The sequence below is a fragment of the Molothrus ater genome, chromosome 1, assembly GCF_012460135.2.
Source record: "Molothrus ater isolate BHLD 08-10-18 breed brown headed cowbird chromosome 1, BPBGC_Mater_1.1, whole genome shotgun sequence".
In the NCBI taxonomy this organism is placed as follows: domain Eukaryota; kingdom Metazoa; phylum Chordata; class Aves; order Passeriformes; family Icteridae; genus Molothrus; species Molothrus ater.
In genome coordinates this window covers 25,862,413-25,884,514 of record NC_050478.2, presented here as the reverse complement: position 1 = coordinate 25,884,514, position 22,102 = coordinate 25,862,413, and the positions used below count along the sequence as shown (strand labels likewise).

Sequence of the window (22,102 nt, the reverse complement as noted above, 5' to 3'; positions counted from 1 at the left end):
CAGAATGAAGAATCAAGACTTTCACTCCGAGGTACCTAGCACAGCAGAGGACCTCTAGGGAATAAACATGTCCAGCTCCTACTGCAAGTCTTGACAGAAGGTGAAAAGGCAACTTTTTCTTGTGGCATTTGAATCACCTGAGCATCCACCATATGTATAATGACACACCAAGCATATACAGGAAAGAAATAGCAACAAGATCCTGTTATTCATGAGAAGCTCTAAAACAAGTTGTGTAAAGAGCAGCTTGGATAAGCTATTTTGTATTTCAGTCCATTATTAGATGGGAAGATTTGCAGAGATCATTTCAAGCCACGTCATGCACCTGCAATGGGACTGCCTACACCTAAATATCATATGCCTAAAGTGAAGCTAGAGATGTAGCTTGCCTTTGTGCTGGGCACTGGAGAGAGAAACTTCTGTCTTAAACACACTGTGATGAGTGGATACACAGTCCTCCAGAGATGTGGTTCTCATCACTGAGAAAGCTACTACATGTCTCTGTCTCTGGCTGTAGATGACTATCTGATCAACTTCCTTGCTTATGCTAAAAGAAAAATGTTCATTAGTCATTTTGTTTTGTGCTTTTTTAATTACAAAAGGCAACAAAAATACCATTTCTCCTTGAATGACTCTGCAATCCCTCCCCTGAAGTTTGTTTTATCTTTTCCTAATGCTGCTGATATCAGACTTGGCAACATCCTGAAGTGAAACACGTGAGAGAAAAAAACTGTACTTCCTCTTTATCTTTAGAACTAACTTGGAATTATGCATAATTTCATTTCTGGGGATGAAAGACAATGTCTTACAATGCACAGAGGTAAAACAGATTTCTCCAGGACAACATCTCTGCATCATAAAGAACAGGAACAAGAAAACATCAAAGTTTACTAAAAGTTAATCTGAAAGGAAAAGCCATGAGAACTTTAACAACATCAGGTTTTCCCAGGATATTCAAGAAGGATGCTAGTGTGTGACTATCAACCAATTTCAGGGAACTGACCACATTCACACAATGATGCACATACTGTAACTACACACAACTGTTACCATAAGAGTTTAGTTGTTTTTTTTGGGGTTTTTTTCAGTTGCTTGCTTGTTTGCAGTTTAGGAGCAAAGGATGAAAAAATCTTCAGCTAAAATGGAGACAGGGAATATAATTATGTAATACTTAGTAATCAGCATGAAGAATTATTATTTGATCAGGAAGGTATAAAATGGACTGCTTTTTCTGAACACAGTTAACTAATATTGTTAAACTCAAAGAAATGACATTTATTTAGAGGAATATGAAAAAAGCTCAAGGACTAAATCAGCTTTGTTTGTAGCTTAAATAACATGTTATTTTAATGTCCTTTTTTAATGTAAGATTTATGAGATCATAATCTGAGGTGAAAGTGGGAAGTTTACGGCCTGGCCATCAAGGTAAACACATATAAATGCTATTGCATCCAAAATGGAACACAGCACTATTTGTGGAAAAACAAGCTGTGATTATTGCTTTCTGGGTGCAGAATACTTATGTCACTGTTGTACATTGGGGCCAAAATACAGGTCACTAAAAGCTTTTTGCATCATCTGGTAACAACCATAGTCTTTAAGTGTTCAAGATTCTCTCCACTTAGGTCAATAAGCTTCATCTCGGGCCTCACACAGAAAGCCTGATCTTATTCTAGGGAATAAGGAAGTTAAAAAATTTGGAACACACCTGAACATTTAAGCAAAAATAAAATGGTCAATTAAGTTCGGGAAAAAGAGATCAATCTGAAATGTGGGTGCAGCACAAGAAATGAAGCAGGAGGAAGAGTTGGGAGGATGAATGAAAGAAGTGGTCACACAATTGGGTTCCGATGGCTAAACAAGATCTTGCCATGGTTCTCTATCCTTGTTTCATTCAAAGTGTGAGTTTTGCTGCAAAAAACAGTTATTTTATGAGAGGCTTATAAAAATATTCTTCTCTGATGTACATATCCAAATTTAAAAGCCTTTTAAATTGGTACTGGAGACAAAAATATCGGGAAGAGAAATATATTAAAACCTCCATTAGAAAACTTATTAAACTTAAAAATTTAAGAAACAAAACGTGGACAATTATTCTGTCTGGACCTTCATCTGTAAAAATCAGGATGAAAATACTCTGTTACTAATAGCAAACTATGAGACTGCTGACAAATAAGGACAAATAAGCTACAGATCAGAAAAATTAAATTTCGAGAACATTATTTCATATTTGCATACAAATCCTAAGAAAAACCCAACAATTTGAAAGATGGTAATTTCTTGACTCAGTTTCTATTTTACTTTGACATTTTATGTTGTGCATAGCCAGGCAGCTCTCTGGCTAATAAAAAAGCGAAGTTTTACCGGGCAAATATTATGCTATAATCTCACAGAATACCCAAGGATTTATTGCATGCTGTTAATTTAAAACAAGGCAAGGGAAAAGACTGTAAGTCACAGTATCAGTTTGGTTTTAGGAATTTCATTTCTAATGCATCAGTTACACTGTAATATTTCTATTTAAACATTAAGCTAGGAAATCTTGGCAAAGTGTTTCATTGCGGATAATTCCCAGACAAATATCAACACTAAGGACAGGCATTTTACCTAAAAAAACCACTAAAGACTGTTTTATCAACATAAGCACACAACTATAATTAAAACTCACAATGCAATCACTTGCAGACTTCTGTTTCAATTCTTTAAATAGATGACAAGCATCTTAAATCTGCAGTTATTTCTTTCAGAAGTATTATTTATAGATTTTTAAGGAAGATAATCATTTCACATCTAGATATTCACAAAAGGAAAATAAAGCCTGTTTCCAAGACAACCATGTTAGTTGCCAGACTGCTAGATGCTAAGAACATGCAAAAGATTATATATCCTAGATGATAATATTTCAATGACTTCCATGCATGTTCTTCTACTCAATTTATACCTAATGATGCATTTAAAGTGTACATATACATCCAAAAAAAATTTGGTATTGTTATTTTTCCATTGCACGCATTTCTACATGCTCATTAGAAACAAAACCTTAAACTAATAAAGCAACAAAGAAAACCTCAAGTATAAACAAAAAATTAATCCACTAATAGGCATCTTGTATTGATTTCCATGACACCAAAAATAACCCTTCTGCTGAGGGTGCACTGAATTTTTTACTTTAATGGACCTGTAGAAGAAATATATGTGCTTGAATGAATTTAGTAAAAAGTCATGGGCAATATTTTATAAACATACAAGATCATTAGTGTAGAAGTCAGATTCACCCCTTGGGACAAAAAGACAGAAAGCTCCCCATTTTTAAATTAACATAGTCAATGTTACCTGTTCCAATGCAATACATGCAAATACTAATTTAGCAATGCAAACTTTGTGTCAGAAAACACTGAATCAGAGGCTGATTTCTTTGGCCAGTATTCCCATATCCAGTAACAGGGGACAGAGACAAGCCCTACCTCAGCACTTGTGGAGGAATTTAAAGCGGACAAACAAGGAGGCATGGAAGTTTATCTACCTGCTTCTTCAACAAGACACAAACATTCTGAGGTGTGCTCTTCCCAGAGCACTGCCTGGGAGACTGGCCATCAATAAAAGAAAGCCTACACACAGGCAGACACATGAATTTTTTTTCATTAAAAAATGAAAAAAATACTGCCAGTGGGAAACACAGGTGAATTCTAATAAGGGTGTTACTTATCTAAGTATGACATTTAGTCTGGAACTTCTGAAAGTCTTACTCTGTAAAAATAAATCAGTGTACTTAGCCACAATCATTTGGTTGCAATTCAGTCCTTACTTTTAAACAGCAGCAATAGGACATCTCTATGAAAAGAAATGCAAATTGATTAATTGACATCTTCCTTATAACAACATACAACACACTGGTTTATATTTGTAAATTCACTCTATGGAAAAAAAGCTTGTTACTGCAATTAACATCTACTTCACAGTACTTAATAAAAGACACAAAAGGTTAACTTATTACTCGCTGTGCAAATTTTTAAAATGCAAATTTTTTAAGTTCATGTTGCTGCAGCAAAATATGTTAAATGGCATCCAAGTTTAGACCAGACAAATGCTTTGTATACACATACACCTACCTCTGTCAAATGAAATTAATAACATAAATTGTTTAAAAAGTCTTCCATATCCTCCAAGCAATAGAATAAATCATGTCATTTCCTTCATCTTTAGTTTTATTGCTCTCAAAATGACAACATAAAGTTCCTTAACATATGTAGCCAGAGAGTCCTCCGGTGTAACTGCAGATAAAGATGCTCAGAGAAACTAAAAGTTCCCATTCTAAACTGGGCTTATTTTTTCAGCGGTTTCTTAATATAAAAAAACTCTAAAGCCTACAAATTTATGTATCTTACCAAGGGTTTTTAACTTGCAGATTTTTATTGAATTTCTGAATTACTTCAGAACTGGCCACACAAGTTAACTGAAGAAAACAAATGTGTTGTCAGTACAGTCAAGAGCTGCTAAAAGGGAGCATGAATCTTTATTGACTACATGAGAACCCTCCAATCTGAGATACCAAAAACTTTCTGTAATCACCTGCAAGTCATTATCTGTTTATCCAACACCTCTGACATTTAAGAGGATTTTTATAGTGTCTGTCACAATACAGCAAGTGACAGCCTCACCATCAAAGACTGGAGGGATTAAGCAGGAAATGAAAAAGGAAAATCAGTCATCTGCCAAACAAGTTTCAAAATTCAATAAAGTACTGTAGAGACAGTTAATCTGAAAGTACTTCTGAAAAAAAAATCCATCAAATATTCTGTACTGTATGACAGGGAAAACAGGAAAAATAAAGGAATGGAAATCAAGTATGTCAAATAGCTTAGAGCTGTATGTACTTCAGTTTTAAGTGAACATTCAGTTAAACAAAGCTCTAAGATTTCACAACAAAAATCCAGACCGCCTATATATTCCTAAAAATTCTCACTCACCTAGAACCTCTCCTTTTTCTCTGTGCAAAACCAGGCTGATCCCAAGCAAACAGGTACATGTTGAACTGGCATAGAAGTTAATTTACCTCAATACTTTAAAAAGCTTGTGAAAATACCAGAGCCATGAAAATATCAGGGCAACCATGCAGAAACAGGGATGCACCACATAAAGATTGGTCAGGCAAGCTCAGTTCTGTGCTCTGGCACTCTTGCAGGTGCTTCTACAGCCACATTCTTCACTTAGAGGTAAAGTAAACATTAACATTTGGAGCAGAAGCAGCCTGCCTGTGGCAAAGAGCACAAATGGGAAGTGTCACATACTAGTTGTATTTGTATGTCCAAAACTCCCATGATAAACTACCTCTGCTCTAAGTGGTACCATATAATCACTTTGGTATGGTGACCCACATCTGCTCAGCTGCCCTCTGCACACTAATACAATGATACTCCTATCACCAGCATCAATGTCAAACCACTGCACTGTTTGCTTACACTGGATTAAAAACACCAAGTTCTTTTCCTACTGTATATGATCAGGAAGGGTTTTAAATTGAGTATATAATAAGTTTAGAAAATTCTCTGCCTGCCAGCCACTGATGATGCAATAAGTATGGCTCCTACCAGTCAGAGAATACCAAAGCTATTAATGAAGTTTCATTTGTGTTTCAGGACTTTCAACACTAAGGAATTATCTCAGGTTATATTTGCATGGCTTTAAAATTACTCTGGACTTATTTTAAAAATGCAATGCTATTTGAGTAATAAAAACTTGAACTATTTTTCAGTTCTTTATATGTCTTAATGAATTTTACTTGCTAGCCAATACAAATATGGAAAAGAAAGTCTTGTGGACATCTGCTCACAAGCAGAGCAAAACCTCATGGATCACATTGACTGGCAATTTATGGGGTCTTTGTGAGCAGGGTTTATTTCAGTCTTAAAGGGATGGATGAGTATTCTTAGCATGATTTGCTGTCCTGCAGTACGTTTCATGTACCTTTGAAAAAAAAGTAATTTCTGAAGGCACCAGTTGAGAGGGAAGCCTAGACCAGTCCCACTACATCTGTTTAGTGATGCAGGGGAAAGCCCTTCCCCTCCCCTGTATTCTGAGATGCAGCAGGGGAGCACAGCATACCTTTGCTGCAGGTCACAGCTGTGAGCATGGCCATGCACAGGAAGGCACTGGATTGCAGGGGCCCCTCTGCCATCATTGCTATCACAGAAGACACAGGTGAACCAGAATAAACACTTCTTCCAAAAGCCACCTGTGGGCTGCTTGGGAAATGTCCCTATGGGCTAGCCACTGAAAGCTCCCCATGGACCTCTGAGCCAGAGGCAGAGCACTTCAGCAAAGTCAGCCTGGAGCGCAGCTGCTGCTATAGTGAAGGTCTAGCCTTGCCGAGTGACCGCTGCCCTAGAAAACTGGAACAAAATGTAACATCTCTGTGTCAAAGCATAACACTTTAACATCCATTTTTAATGCCTCAATAGGGGAAAACACTGAAACAAGACTGTACAGCGTTGGGGAAAAGTGATGGGATCGTTTGTATTCTACTATATTTATGACAAAAAGCAGATTTCCTCATCTTCACTGAACTCTTTGCTATATCCACTACAGCAGTGAATTTACAAATAACAACTTTGCAAAACATCTTCCTTTACAGAACCTCTCAGTAATGCTTTATTTCGTCAGGTAGGTAGAGAATTTCCCTGGGAAAGTTCTGCTACAGCTGCTGTCAAAATTTTCATACCTATTTGAAATGTTTTTCAGAATCTGTCTTCCCTCAAAAATGCTCCTACAAGCTACCTAATCACAAATGAAAACAAAAAAGTTCCATTACCCAGGAGAAAGGAAACCTTTGGCAGGTAACTTGGTAAGTACTCAGTGATAGGGGCATTACTGTGCCAAAAGCTTAATCAGCAAATGGGATATGCTAAATAGTACAAGGGGCCATGAGAATTTCATCTCACATAACAGAACTGAACATCTGAAGGTTAAGAAAAAAAGGACAATGCCAAATAAATTCAAAGTGAATTTCAATTTCACAATTAAATCCACTGCACACTGCTGTATGCTTTCTGCTAGACTACTAAATAAATTCAACTGAAACTGTTAGATATCAATCAAATGCCATGAAAGACTAGAAATAAATCTTTTAGATACCATGGCATTAATATTAAAAAATGCACAAACTCATACACTTCATTTATTCTTATACTTGCTACTGTGCATTAAAAGTGTGCATTTGTGCAAATAATTACACAACCAATCTATCAAAACCAATACAATAAAAACTAATAATGATGTAGACAGCAGTCACAGGTTTCCAGACTCTTGCTAATTACCATAAAAGTTGTTCCATCACAGTTACATTCCACCCTGTATAGCACATTAATCCTCATTTCAACAACATATGCAATTTATAGGGCTGACTTGTGTCTCTGTATAAAAACAGATAAACTAAACTAAAACATACTAAACATACTGTGGAAGCATAAACACATCTCTAACTATATCACACCTACACAGTTACATTTCTATGTAAACTTAACTAATTATTAGGCAAAACCCAATATAGTATGATTAAAAATTTTTCAGGTTTTCAATCCTTACTACTTTTGGATTGAAACCAAGCAATTAAAAGTGCCACAAAGGATACCAATGTGTGTCAGTAAACATATTCCTTCAGAGTGCTGAGTCAGCACTTGTACTTCAGCACCATTCACCTGTGAATACATCTTAGGTTACAACTGACTTTTAGAATTGTAGTTAGTCTTGCTTGAATATAAGAAATTTTGGGAATCTTCTCAGCTAACATTTGAAAATTATACATAAGTCAAATCTTTTCTGCACATCCTCTACCAGCAAAATCCAAAAGGGTTTGTGTAAAGGACTGGATGAGGTCACAACCAACCTGATCTAAAATGGCCCAGCCAGTAAAGATCTTCCAGGCTACCTCTGCTTTATTACTCCATTCATTAAAAACCCAAGATTAGTTCAAGTTGTATTTTAATGGCTAATCCCAAGATAAAAATATTTAAATTACAAATCTCGGGTTATTGTTAAGATCTGACATTATGTTTTGAGGACTATCAGATTTCAGATTTTTTAAAAATGTTTCAGTACTGAAGATATCATACTATATCAAACAGTTCTCTTCTTCCCCCAAGGCAATTGTTTCAAAACAATTTAATCAACTACATAGTTCACTAAGACAGACAAGTTCACACACCTAAAAGATCAGTAATATAATACTGACATTATTCAATAATCAGCTGATATATTCAAACTCTTTTAGTATACAAGCTATTACTAGCACACACACAAGCTAGTTTCCATCCTACTCTTTCATAATCAACACAAAACTTTATTAACAGCTATTTTTCAGATAAGAAACAGACTGTACTTATGATTTTCCTCTCTATACCAAAGTCACTGAAGCTTTACTTGTACAATATGCAAGTGAAAACCTCATTTCTACTGGAAATGACACACACTATGCAACAGCACTCAAAAAAAAAATCTGATCAAAATTTACAAGCAGTACATCTTAACAGTTCACCAAATAAGGTTCTGTGACAACAAAACACAATTAGAAATGCTCTAATACACAAATTGGCATTACTCAAAGGTTTATTTTCTGCCTGCTTGTCCTTGAGGTCTTGTGTAAGATGATAGTAGCTCTAGTTTTTTGAGGGAACTCAGGAGCTCCTCTATACCCATCATCACCCAAACAAGTTAACAGCATGTTAACTCGCCCATGCAGCTTGTTCTTCACACAGCTTTTCCTTCACCCAAACCCACAATACCCTCCCAAAGTCACCACACCAAACAATCTTCCCAAACTCAGTCTCATCTCTGTGGCCCATGAGAGTGTAAACCTGGCCCATGACATTTCAGAAGCAGGTCAGTAAAAGGGAATGATGAAAAAGTCTGTGCTTACTTGTCTTATCAACACAAAGCATAACCATGAACAGCAGATAGACTATGTTCTCCAGAGGCCTCTGAAATAGCAGTGAATGCTGTCTTTGAATTGAATCACAAATGAAATTTTCTTAATATGCTAGTTTTCAAATAATATTTGAATGGTACTGAATATTACCAATCTAGGATGCAGAATAATGAGACATGTCTGTCAATCCCTGCTGGTTAGAAAGACAGCAAAGGTGGGTTTTTTCATTTTCTTTTCCTTCCAGGAATGTACTTTCCACTAGAGCTGAACATTCACAAATGTGTGCCCAGCACACAGTGGACACACAGTGCCCAGCACTGCAATTTCATTTTGGCCTAGAGAGTCTCCTCTCGTTTCACCAAACCAGCAGCAGAACAGCACCAGAGAGCTCAGAGCTTGTTTCTTAGACAGCTCAACCTCCACACAGATTTCAGATATGACAACTCTTGATTTGGAGAAAGGTAGATAAATCCAACAGCTGTTGAGGATCTGCTAATATGTGACAGAGAGAATTCCGAACAAAAGCAGACCTTACACTTGACAGCAAAGGAGCCAGCACTCTGTGTGCAGTTACAGCTTATAGCAGTGCCAGGGAATGCTTTGAGAAGGTACCAGAACTCAAGCACCCACCCTGGGACCTTGGTGCCACAGTCCCTGGCACAGGTTTTGATCAAGGATAATCATCTTTATGTGAAACAACTCCCAAATTCAGCCAGTGAGCTGGCACAGATCAGGGACTGCTCCCAGCAGGCAGTTTGGATATGGCCACCCTTCTTTGGAGCACAGGAGTTTAACAGCATGGAAATGGGCTGTTCCACTGCCAGCTGCAAAGTTGGCAAAGTTTGTTTCCTGCTGATCACATCAGTTCAGCAGTACAGACCCACCTTTAGCTGAACAATGCTGTGCCAAACAGTCCCCAGAAAACTCTGCAAGAAGTGTGTTATCTCTATTCCCAAGCCAAAAGCTTATTTCATACACTGCTTGCTTTTTGTCTCGTCCTCTGCACTGTGCAGTTTTTGTATTGGGGTAACTTCTTCAAAACCCCACCACTGGGAAGCTCCAAAGGCTCTGCATGGCAGAGTACAACATTTGGAAGGCTGTCAAGCAGAATTAATACAAAGGTTTGCTTGCATGCAAACAGGAAGTGTTTCAGTTCTCTAACTGCAAAATTCCAACTATTTTCTCTCAACCAAACACTGTGATACATGAATGGCTTTACCTTCATACTTCAGTAAAAGAGCTGAAAGGAACTTCAACTTCACCTACAGCTACTGTCCACTGAGGAGACTGTCCAGCACACTTGCCATTTCAGAAGAAGCCACTGAAATCACCCTGTGATTTCAATATGCTTTGCTTCAAGTCAAAGCTATTAAACACTCAATGAAGTAGATGGTGCCAAACCCCTGAAATACACCATGCATGTATACTGCACAGCTGTAGGTATATGAATACAGAAAAAAAAATTCAAAAAGGTTGGAAATAGTTAACATCTAGAAAATTAAGTCTGTGAAACACTTAAGTCTGTTAACACTGGATACTTGACACTAATCAATGCTTCAGTAAACATCCTTAGGAGAAGCAAGTTTGTTCTAACATCAAATGAAATCAGAAACACTTTTCCCTGAAAGCGATGGGAATAAAACAAAATGCAGAATACACAATTTCCAAAGAAGAGCTGATGAAACCCAAACTACAGAACACAAACTAGAAGTTAAAGGAGAACTTTCCCAGGAAACATATGGGAATGCAATAAAACTGGCACGTATGGCTTTTTTCACAGTTTTTTATCCAGGGCTCAAATGGCATCCCCAGATCTTCACAGGTTTCCCACCAGCCACAAGAAAGTAGTCTGCACTATTTTTAAAGTTGAGGAGGCGTAATATGTGTATATGTGTGTGTATATATATATATATATATATACACACACACACACACACATATATATATATAGATATATATAGATATAGATATATATACACATATATATATATATACATATATAAAATATATCTTCTCTCACCAGGAATATAAATCAAAACCCTTTAGAATGAAACAACACACAGAGGTGATTCTGTGTGAAAAGTCAAAAACTTGTCTGCTATATCAAGAGTATTTCCATTTCTGGCAGACAGATGGAAGGGGTTGAGGCTGTAAAGCTGACACCCATCATCTCAATTCAAGGTCTGGTGGTCCAACCATATTTGACAATTATCAAAATAGTCTTCTACTGCAGATGCCTACAGAGGCCAAGGCAGGCCTTGCCCATATCCAAAACACCAGCTGCTAAAAACGCTGGCTGTTGAAGTTTAGAGATAGCAGTATGTCATTATTCATGTCCCAGGACACATAAGCACAGTATCTTTTCAAAATTTAGAAATTAAAAACAGAATATTCTTACCAGGATTTCCTTGTCTATTTTCACTTCTTAGTTCCTTCTTACACTTACAACTGGGCCATCTGCTTTTCCATATGCTTAAAGGTTTTACAAGGACTTGGCCTATTGCAAGCCATTGAGACTTCAGTTTCCAAGGCTTTCTCATTACATCTTTTCAGCAATTCCAACACAGACACCTTTACACCTTCTGTAATGAAGCTCCCTGAGCCCCAAAGGATTTCTGGGTCATCCTCTGTTCAATTAAAATACTTTGAAGAACAAAGGCATCTTATCTCACACACTACCATTTTTGCAGCCTTGGGGTTTAATGCATCAGCAGGAAACAAACCCTTAAACAGCTCCATTGTAAAATATAAATATTTAATTGTTTATACATATTTATAGCAATATAAATATTTAATTGTTTTATATCTAAAAGGCAAGGGTCTACCACAATTATTTTCTTCTATTTGGTGAAGTCTGGGAAACACTCCGCTGCTGAGGAGTGGCATCTGCTGGCAGACAAGGACTCCACAAAAATCAGATTCACCAGTAAAACAAATAATAAAATTTTTTTAAAAGACAAATCAGAGTTGACATAATTCACAAAGCAACTCTCACTTCCCTCTTGACAGGATGATAATGTTTTTCCCAACAGTGTAAATCCTTTCGGTTACACTGATGGTACTGAACTGTCCATGAACCAGAACAACATTTGCTAGTGCTACCAATGAAATTTCTTTTCACTTCTCAATCAGCAGCTGAACTGAAGAACAAAAGACATGTTTGCTATTTAATTAAAACCCTTCACATCATGGATCTCTTAAATAAATTCCTAAAATGACTCACTGTAATAACAGATGTTAAATAGCTCACCAGGGTACTTCACTGTGAACAATAAACCAAATTTAAGAGGCCCAGAAAACAACAGAATATCATGATTTCCCAAACACTTTAAAATTAATTCTAAGCATAAAATCAAGTTTAAACTACTGCAAATAAAGTATGTAGACAGAACAAGTAATTGAACATGAACCAAAATATCCTTAATTTTAGAGCAGCCTGCTTGTACCACTGCCAAAAGCTGACCTACACCTTCCACAAGGTTTTATTATTGGAACTGTGGCAACCTGTAACTTCCTGGCTTAAAATATCATGGTGGATGACTGACATATGCCATGTTCATTTTGAAAGGGGCAAAGAAAGAGAAAGAGATTCACTTTAAATGTTTCACTGGCATCCAGGAATAAAAGCAGGTAAATAATATTTTATACTATATTTTCATTTTTATAGAAAACTTCCTACTCTAAACAGTTCTATGCAATACCAACATACTTTGTAACAGCATCTAAAATGTGACATTACTAACAATTAAACTTTTATTTGGTAGAGAAAACATTTGTATTTGGGCTATTACAGTACACTTCCAAAAATATAATTGCTTTAAAACTCAACAGATACATTATGACAAAAATAAAATTTTAAAAGAGTTTTGCATCTACATACTGAGGCTCCATCTGCTCTGGGCTTACCCTCCTGGGGACTCCCACAGCTGATCTGAATTTTATAATCAAAGAATATGCCAAATTGGAAGGGACTCACAAGGACCAGTCCAACCCCTGGCCCTGCCCAGCACCATCCACAAGAGTCACACCCTGTGCCCAAGAGTGTTGTTTACCAATGCAAATCCAAACCAGAAAGCACATTATGACTAAACCAGGTGGAAAGCCCAGGAAGGTTTTCTAATTGAAAAGCCTTCTCAACATTTGTAGCAGTAAGTTAACAATTCTCAATATGTATTTCAATAAATAATTTAACAATAATTGAATCTGTAGAATTCTAGTTTGTATTAGAAAATTCAGCAGTCTCTTTTTTCTAGCATAGGAACAAGGCTTCTCTAGCTAAGTATTTGCTGCCATCATGTGTACACTTTAAAAACTGCAAACTTGTGAACAACACTTCCTTCATCAGGTCAAAAATCAGCCATGAGATTACACATAAGGGTATTACAGACTTCAGTCAGAAGGTGATGGAAGTCTCAAGGATTGCTAATGTAATATGAATTCTTACCTCAATACAGACTGCCTATTATAATCCAAATTCTACAACAAAGACCACATGCTTTCACTATGCAATCATAAGAAGCCAGAAACTGGTTATAAATAAATGGTATTTGATGGCCCACAAAAAAATAAACCAGCTTCTCTGGCTTATTCCAATAAGCCAGAGAAATAATAAGCAAAAAATAAGCAAATATCAATACTTCCAACACCACCCAACACCTTCAGCCATGACATCTCCAAAGAAGCAATGGTGACAGGGACTTAAACCCTTCCACCACATTTCTTCTGGTTCAGGAAGAAAAAAAAAAGAAAATTAAAAAAAAAAGGTTTCAGTGACCTAATGCTCATTTCCTCTAGATTACTGAATACAATAGTTCATCAAGAAGGAAAAAATACCATAAAGTTGCATAAAACCAGTTTATCAAGTGTACATCATTCAGTAATTCCCACAGAGAAAGGGAAGATGCATCTACCTTGTGTCTCTTGTTAGCTAGTTTTGAAATATGGCTGCAAGATCAATTTAGAAGGTATTTTACAAATTTACCTAGTTACTGCAGTGAAGAAAAAAGTGCATCATGCTCTTTTTCATCTTAGACTGCTCTGTCTCTCACTAATACCCCTGAAACAATAAAAACCAGGACATTAACAGGACTCAACCCTCCCACATTTCAATAAGCCTAAAATCCAACACTCAGTAACTATGCTTCTAGTAGGATTTCTAACTTGTTCATTAGAAATACCTCATTACTATACATTACTTCTGGAAACGACCTTTAAAAGCTAGAAGCTCAAACATTTTATCAGACACTATGATTAAATATATTTTCTAAATTATATCCTTAAAAAATACAGCTTGAAATTAGCAGCTTTGAGAGAAAGAAACAAAATATATTTCATCAGAAATTTTCTGCTTGATGGATTCCCAGGAGTGAGCTGCACAAAAAGCAGGACATCACCAAGAAGAAAGAAGATGTATGGTTGTAAGTACAGTCAGCTTCAAAACAGCCAAAGGTCTCAGCATACAAAAGACTGCTAAAGCAACATGAATGGTGATAAAGATGCCACTAAATACAAGATTATCAGGTCAAAATCTGAGGTTCAACTTCTTGCAAAAAACAATATTCAATTAAATTACTTTAATATCAGTGAACTGTGTAAAAAAACCCTTTCATTCTTCAATGGGTACACATCAGTATGCCTTAAGTATAGCTCTCTATATAAAAAATCTGGGGCTTTAAAATCCTCCAATATGCATAACACTATTTGTGCAACCTCACATTACACTGAAAGAAGAAGAAAAAAAAAAACAGTTTCTAAACAATTATTCTGATGTGCTCCAGATGCAATTTTAACTTGAAGAAAATATCAATTTTCTATCTACACAGGACAGAAAGGCACATCTATACAGTATATGCAATTACAGCACTCATAATATTATTGCAGTAATTACAAAATATGGTACTTGACAGCACTTGTAGAAAGTTGGCAGTGTTTACAGTGTTGATAGTGGAAATGCACTGACAAGGCGGTAAAAAAACCTACCATGCTTACAAAACACTACATGCTGACAATATTCACACAAGTGCCAAACAAATGCTAGAAGGAAGGTGCCAATAAAATACAAACAAGCAGAAATCCTCATAACTTTGCAACTGCAATTCATACTCAGTTTGTTTGTCTGACCCATGTAGTGTTTAAGATACTACATTGTCTTAAAATGCAACAAAGTTCAGACCTCGATACCTTGTGTTGCAGAGCAGAATGAGCTAAAGGACATGAACAATACTCTTGAGTTGCTGAAGATTGTACAGCAAGAGCTGTGAGAAAAAGCTGTGAGAAAGAACTGCAGAAACTGAGAAAGATACATAAAGAAGGACCTGCAGAAACTGTGTCCCCCTCCCAAAGAACAGAACAGCCTGCTGTGATAAATAATTGTGCAAAAGAAAAAAATATACATTATGGCCTGCTATGTACTAAATCACACATAGACTGAACAACTGGAAATTTTTAGGCAGAAGCTGAAACAATTTAAATATCTGTGCCTTTTGTCAATGAACATCCTTGCAGCATCACACTGCTTGGTCCATCTTTCAATCACTGTTAACTCTCATCTCAAAACATAACCTGGTAGGTTTTCTAAATTCTACTGCAAAATACTTTAAAGACTAAAAATAGGGCTAAAACACTGGGGCAGAAGAATCAGAATACTCATCTGTTCCTGTTTCCTTTTTTTTTTCTGTTTTGTTTAGATTTAAGAGAAAGCAAGAAATTGAACAAAATTCATACTTGCACAGATACAACTTGGAGAAAACCTTTTAAGAAACCCATTTGCTCTCAATAACCTGTGTCAAGTTAAACGTTTTTAAATGGCTGTCATGGAATAATGAAAAAGAGGAATCAGCCTCATTCACAACAAATAAGATAAATGTACATTCGAAGAGTATTTGGATATCTGAATGCACAAAATTACAGACTGCTGGTCATTGCAGCTCTGACTTAAAAAAATCTGGAGGTCTTGAGAATTATGTGCTATTACATATATAATTTATACAAAATAAAGGCTTTTGATTCCCTAAGTTTCACACATATGCACCAGTACAATAGTATGCTAGGAACATGGCTATGCACATGCTGCCTCATATGGCTTGGACAGAATTTTATACCACCACTAGATGGAAACCTGAATTACCTTTTAAATTGACAATTCTGTAAATGCTCCATTACTGGTTCTGCTTCTACTGTGTCTGGCTCTTTTCTTATTTAGAGACCTATTCTCACACTGCCTGTCACTAACCTGTACTCATTAGGAAGGTGCAGGTCTCTGCTCATGGAGCAGACATTCACAAAACTTCTAGAGTATCTTCAACCCTGAGAAATGTGGCCTCTCAGGGCTATTCCATGTAAGGAGTAAACTGTTAACACTCATTAGAGATGCATCCCGCTTCTCCAGCAATTTAAACTTCTCAACCTAAGTTGTAACTAATAAAATTGCTATATTCTGCCAAGAATTTTCAGTTCAGGGATTCAATTCATGCCACATTTTAAATATCCAAGGCATGCTATGAAACCATCTGAAATTTATAAACCTATTTGCACATCATGTATTTATACTTGCATTGTACCAGAGGTGACTGGCAGAAGCAAGTGACTGACATTACTGTTGGATGTCACCCCTCTGACTTCCATGTGATTTCCTGCTGGGTCAAAGCAGTTGTAAATAAAAACTTCAACTAGCAGATAAGCAGTTATCAAAAGAGCCATCTACAGACTAGCTACATGCAATCATAGATATGATAGCATACAGATAATGGGCATAGTAACATGACAGAAGCATTGAGAATGCTGATGCTACAATTTATAAAATTTTGAAGTTAGAAAATACGGTAAAGGTCTAAAACCAGCATGTACACAGGGGGGAAAAATAAACAAAACAACCAACCCAGCAAAAAAAAATCACTGGTCTCAGCAGTGGCCAGGTGAACCTGAAGGACAATGATGCTGCTTTCCAGGTGAGAAGTAACAAATTCCCCTTCCTGCAATGGGTGTGCATCATGCACAAGGCAGTGGGTATCCACCAGGCTACCCCAAGTCTCACCACTTCAGAAAGCTCCCAGACTGTCTGAGCTCTCTACAGAAGAGAAGCAGACACCAGCTCCTGCTTCTAAACCCAAAACTGAAAGAGCACTGAAAGAATGGAATTGATGGCATAATATCAAAGAGTTTCATTTGCATGAAACTTCACAACAAACAGGATTCACAACAGATGTTGGGATTCACAACAAATGTCAACCTTTGCAATTGCACATAAATACTAATTCAGGACACTCACCAAATCATGGGGGTGCATCCAGGCAAAATTTCATCAGAGGTAGACTTCAAATCCTACAACCAAGCAGGCTACCAGGAACACCAGGTCAGAGCAGCAGCCTGATTTCCTGCAGCCATTCATGCCCTAATCCCAAATGCTCTTCAGTTTATCAGACACAACTCCCTGGCTCTCAGAAAAGTGCAAAATTCCTTCCTACCTTTTGAGAAATATAAAAGAAAATACAGGAAATTGACTACAGTTTAGTTCTTACAGATTAATAACTAGTGAACACCCTAAGTGGGGGATAAAAACATAGGACTCAGTAGGAATTTACTCTTAATAAGGTTTTCATCCAGATAGCCATAAAAATCACTAAAAGCAAATTCCGATGTACCCAGTAATGTTAAAATGAAATACTACTCTAAAATCCTATTTCACAACTTTAATAGAAGTAATAAAATGGCAAAAAACCTAAGGACATATTTTACTTCCAAAAAAAAAAGTATTTCTTTGTCAGGCAAAGAAAACATCTCTTATATAATGCACTTCACTGAAACTGAGAGCAGAATTCAGAATGCCAGCAGCTGTTTTATACTTGTACTACCTACATTATTTGCTGAAAGACAGCACAAAGGGGAACTCACACATCCCATTCCCATTTCAGTCTGACTCCAGTACTGGCCACAATTTCCTCTTCCACCCTCTTTGACTATTTGCTCTTCAAATTCTCCACTCAACATTTCAACATATTTTTGAGTGCTAGTAGTTTAAAAATAAATCAAGAAGGGGAGGGAGAAGATTACACTTGCCCAGAAAATTAAGAAGCAAAAAGTTCTGTAAGTGTATCTGCTCATGAGCAGAAAAAGACATATCAGAACAACTTTATTCTCTGAGATATGACAGCATCCCACAACCTTCCCAGCAAAGTAAATACTGCAAGTGACACAGGCAACTGAAAATAAATTTGATGAATGACAATTATTTGTATTGCATCAAATGCACTGATTCAAAAATTTAGTCATTCCTGCGAGGCTACGTGACAGTTCATTTGAAAGCTTGGAAAAAGATTCCAAAGGTCAAGAGTGGCCAAAGAATTTCAAAGGCAATTTATTCAATCTATTAAATTGAGAAAATGTTGTGTAATTCTGCAGAATGATTCTGCTTGTCATAGTGACAGTCCAGGCCCTCTCATCTACAGGGTCAGGCTTTTTAAAAAAGCCAAGTACAAAATGGTCATTTTCAAAATTAATGCTTAAATGCGAAACAAATTGTTACTGAAATTATTTAGCTGAATATTGAACCTATTGCAATCTGAAATTAAGTAATCAATACTATCTTAATATTACTTATCTTATGTAAGCATTTTCATCAGCTACCGTGATTTAGAAGACTGCTGAACTGACTTATCATACCTGTCAACATTAATTCAATACCATTCCAAGATAATAATCAGTATCAATCTAATTATATCAGCAGTCTCCTGTAAATGAGTACCAATTATTTTAATTAAAATATTAACTATTTAGAAAATAGATAGGAACATATATTAATAATTTATATGCTTAATTTGAATCTACCTGAAGAAGCATAATTCCTGAACAACAAAGCTCACCTTCTTTGTATCATCCCTCTTTAATATTTTCCAGCAGGTTTCCAGACACAAACTAGGAATCCAATACCAATGATAGGAAAACCACAATATTTATATTCTTCTACTTTGACATGAGCACATATGGACTTGCAGTCGACTATTGGTGGTACCCACTTAAAAACTCTTCCAAGAATATTCAATGGATAGTTTCCCTATTTTATAAGTGCAAATAGGTCAGCTTAGGTTTCCTACAAAACTTCATTAGCCATCTGCATGGCTGGCTCTAACATTAAATCCCTCAATTCCTGTGCATTCTAAACAAGATGAGGTCCCTTCTCATCTCCTTTACAGGAAAACAACACGAACCACTCACATCCTACAATAATATAATCTCGGAGCTTTTTACTTCTTGTTTCTCCTCCTTTTATTTTTAAAGCTGATCTTAGAAATCTCCCTATAGGTTTTCCACTGTGTTTCATAAGAAATAAAGGAAATTTATTCCATTTGTGAGACACAATCACAGAATCATTCAGACTGCAAAAGACCTCTAAGGTCATGGAGCCCAAACTCTGATCAAACACAATTTGTCAACTAAAACATGGCACTAAGTGCTACATCCAGTCATCTCCTGAACACTTCCAGGGACAGTGACTCCACCCCTCCCTGGGCAGTCTGTTCTTAACAACCATTTTTGCTAAGAAATTCCTTCTGATGTCCAACCTGAACCTCCCCATGGCACAGCCTCCCTGAGGCTGGGACAGCAACCACAGCCTGGGACAAGAGGCTGACTTCCACCTGGCTACAAACTTGAATTAATATGCCCAGCTCCCTTGAATCAACATAATTTAAATAGCAAGGGGGGCAGGGGCATCATGTGAGGCAACCACAATGTGATTGAAATGCCAGGCCTGTTTTCTAAATGTTCAGCTAGTATGAATCAAATTGGAGGACAAGAAAGCACACCACAGGCTATGAACTAGTATATTCAGGCTCACCCAGAAGGTCTGACTACCCAAAGAGAGCCTGAAGAGATTTAGCAATAGTCAAGGAGTTTCATGTTAAAATATGACATCTTGGAAATTTTCATTCAAAAAGCACTTCAGATGACTTACTAAGATTACACTTCATACTGGAATCCTCATTCAAAGTCAAGAAACATCACTGCAATCATCATATCCATAATCTTTATCCTCTGATAAATATACATCAAGACATATTACTTTAACATAAAGTTAAGAATGCTAATTCTCTGTAACATGAGACATCATGCCATTCTGTACCAGATGCCCTGCCCTGCATTCTACAGAAGGTATGAGGAAAGAACATTTCCAGATGGAAGCTGAATATTGACAACACCAATGTGCATACAGCAAGGTATACGCTTAGCCTAATGAACAAGCAAATTGGGAAGAAAAAAGTTGGAAATGCAACATGCCATAACACTGTTATCAGAGCTGTAAGCATGCATTTTTCCAAAAAAAAGAAGAAACTTAACAGGACAACCAGTTTGTATTAATGTTGTAGTGATTTGTTTAGGTGGATTTTTTTGTTCGGTTTGATTGTTTTTTGTTTCATTTAATAAAATTAGAGGCAAGAAGCACAGTTATGGTACAAGCTACATGAACAGCAGCATTATCTCAGCTTCCCTCGTGGCTAACTGGGTGACTCTTAGGCAAGAATCTAAGCACTCCACAGCTATGCTGGTGTGTCCTGCAAGACCTGTCCTGGAGCTTCCTACCTGTTTCAAGAGTGTCCTGCTGCCCAGGAAGGGTGCAAAAAATAAAATACAAGAGAAACAAGTGGTGCACAGTACAACTGCTCACCACCTGCTGACTGATGCCCTGCCCACGCCTGAGCAGTGATCAACCCTCATGGCCAACTTCCCCCAGTTTATATATTGAACATCCTACAGGTTGTATAGTATAGAATATCCACTTGGCCACTTTGGGTCAGCTGTCCTGGCCATTCTCCTTCCCAGCTTCTTGTGCATCTCCTTACTGGCAGAGCATGGGCATCTGAAAAATACTTGATTTAGAGTAAGCACGCTCAAAAACAGCTACAACAGTGCATTACCACATTATTCTCACACTAAATCCAAAGTACAGCAGTGAACAAGCTACTACAAAGAAAATTAACTATATCTTAGCCAAAAACAGGCCAGAGGACTGACTCCAACATGAATTAATTAGTATGTAATTAGAGCCCAGATTTACCTAATCCCAGTTTGTCCACAGTCCACTTTCCTCGATTACCTCATTCAAGTCTTCATGGGGCTGGGAACCACAGCATAACATAAGATGCAAAGCAAGTCTCACACGCCAAAAATGTGAAAGTCTGATTTAAATTTCACACTCAAAATAAATTATTATTTGGGTGAAAAAAAGACCCCAGAACAAAACAAAAATTAAATATGAGAAGAGACACATTAACTACGTGCTAATATCTCCCAGCATCTTGTTAGAAGACAGACATATTTGCAAAGTTCTTTATATTCACACACTCAAAACAGTTATTAAATTAGTTTCCTTTCCTTGAACATATCATAGCTAATAGCACTAAATGTCAGGTTTCAAAATTCAATTTGTTAGTTGTAGTCTAATTTTTGTCACCATTTTCCCTATAATCTACCTTTAAAACATTTCAGAACTGAGAAACATTTTCACTATTTGTATACTTCACTTTAAAAATGGCTAAAGATATTTCAATGTAAACATTTCCTTCCTTTTCTAAAACTATTTTAAGGAAGATTTTAGCACTGGAAATAGTAACTTGTAACTTGTCTCTTTAGCTCATGTTAAAATTGAAAGCAGTGATGTGGAAACATTTCAGCAGTATTAAGTAAACGGCAATTGAAAATTACAATAGCATTAGGCATTTGAGAAGTTGATACAAATTCCTCTGATTTGAGGATCTATCAGTTGGCAAGAGGCAATTAAAATACATTTATTCCTTTCCTCTGTAGAGAACACCAGGCAGTCTTCTCCCTGCTTATTCCTGATGCCCCAGTTACTTTAAGCCCTAAGATTTCAGCTACTGCAGGTAGAAGGGATGGGGCAGTTCTCCCCCAGGACCCTTCTTCTGGTAAGCTGGGAGGCAATGGATGCTGCCTTTGCTAACCACCTTCCACTGCAAAGCAGAACAGAGTTTCCTTCCACAGAAAGGAAACCAGTTTTGAGATTCAAAAGTACTACCAAGCCAGTAGTTGAAGGAGCATGAAAATTATTGGGAAGCTTGTCAATACATCTGTCTCTTGCAGCTGTGCTCATGCTTTAACTGAAGCTTCTCCTCTGTGAAGTGCCTATACATTTGCCACGTGGACTCCTGGTGACTCCTGTTAATATGCTGA

At 36.9% G+C, this 22,102-nt stretch overlaps 1 protein-coding gene across 1 annotated transcript in view; it reads right to left on the bottom strand.

The window, feature by feature from the left end:
- SDHAF3 (succinate dehydrogenase complex assembly factor 3) overlaps window positions 1-22,102 on the bottom strand; it is a 28,796-nt gene that overhangs the window by 5,788 nt on the left and 906 nt on the right. The window lies entirely within an intron of this gene.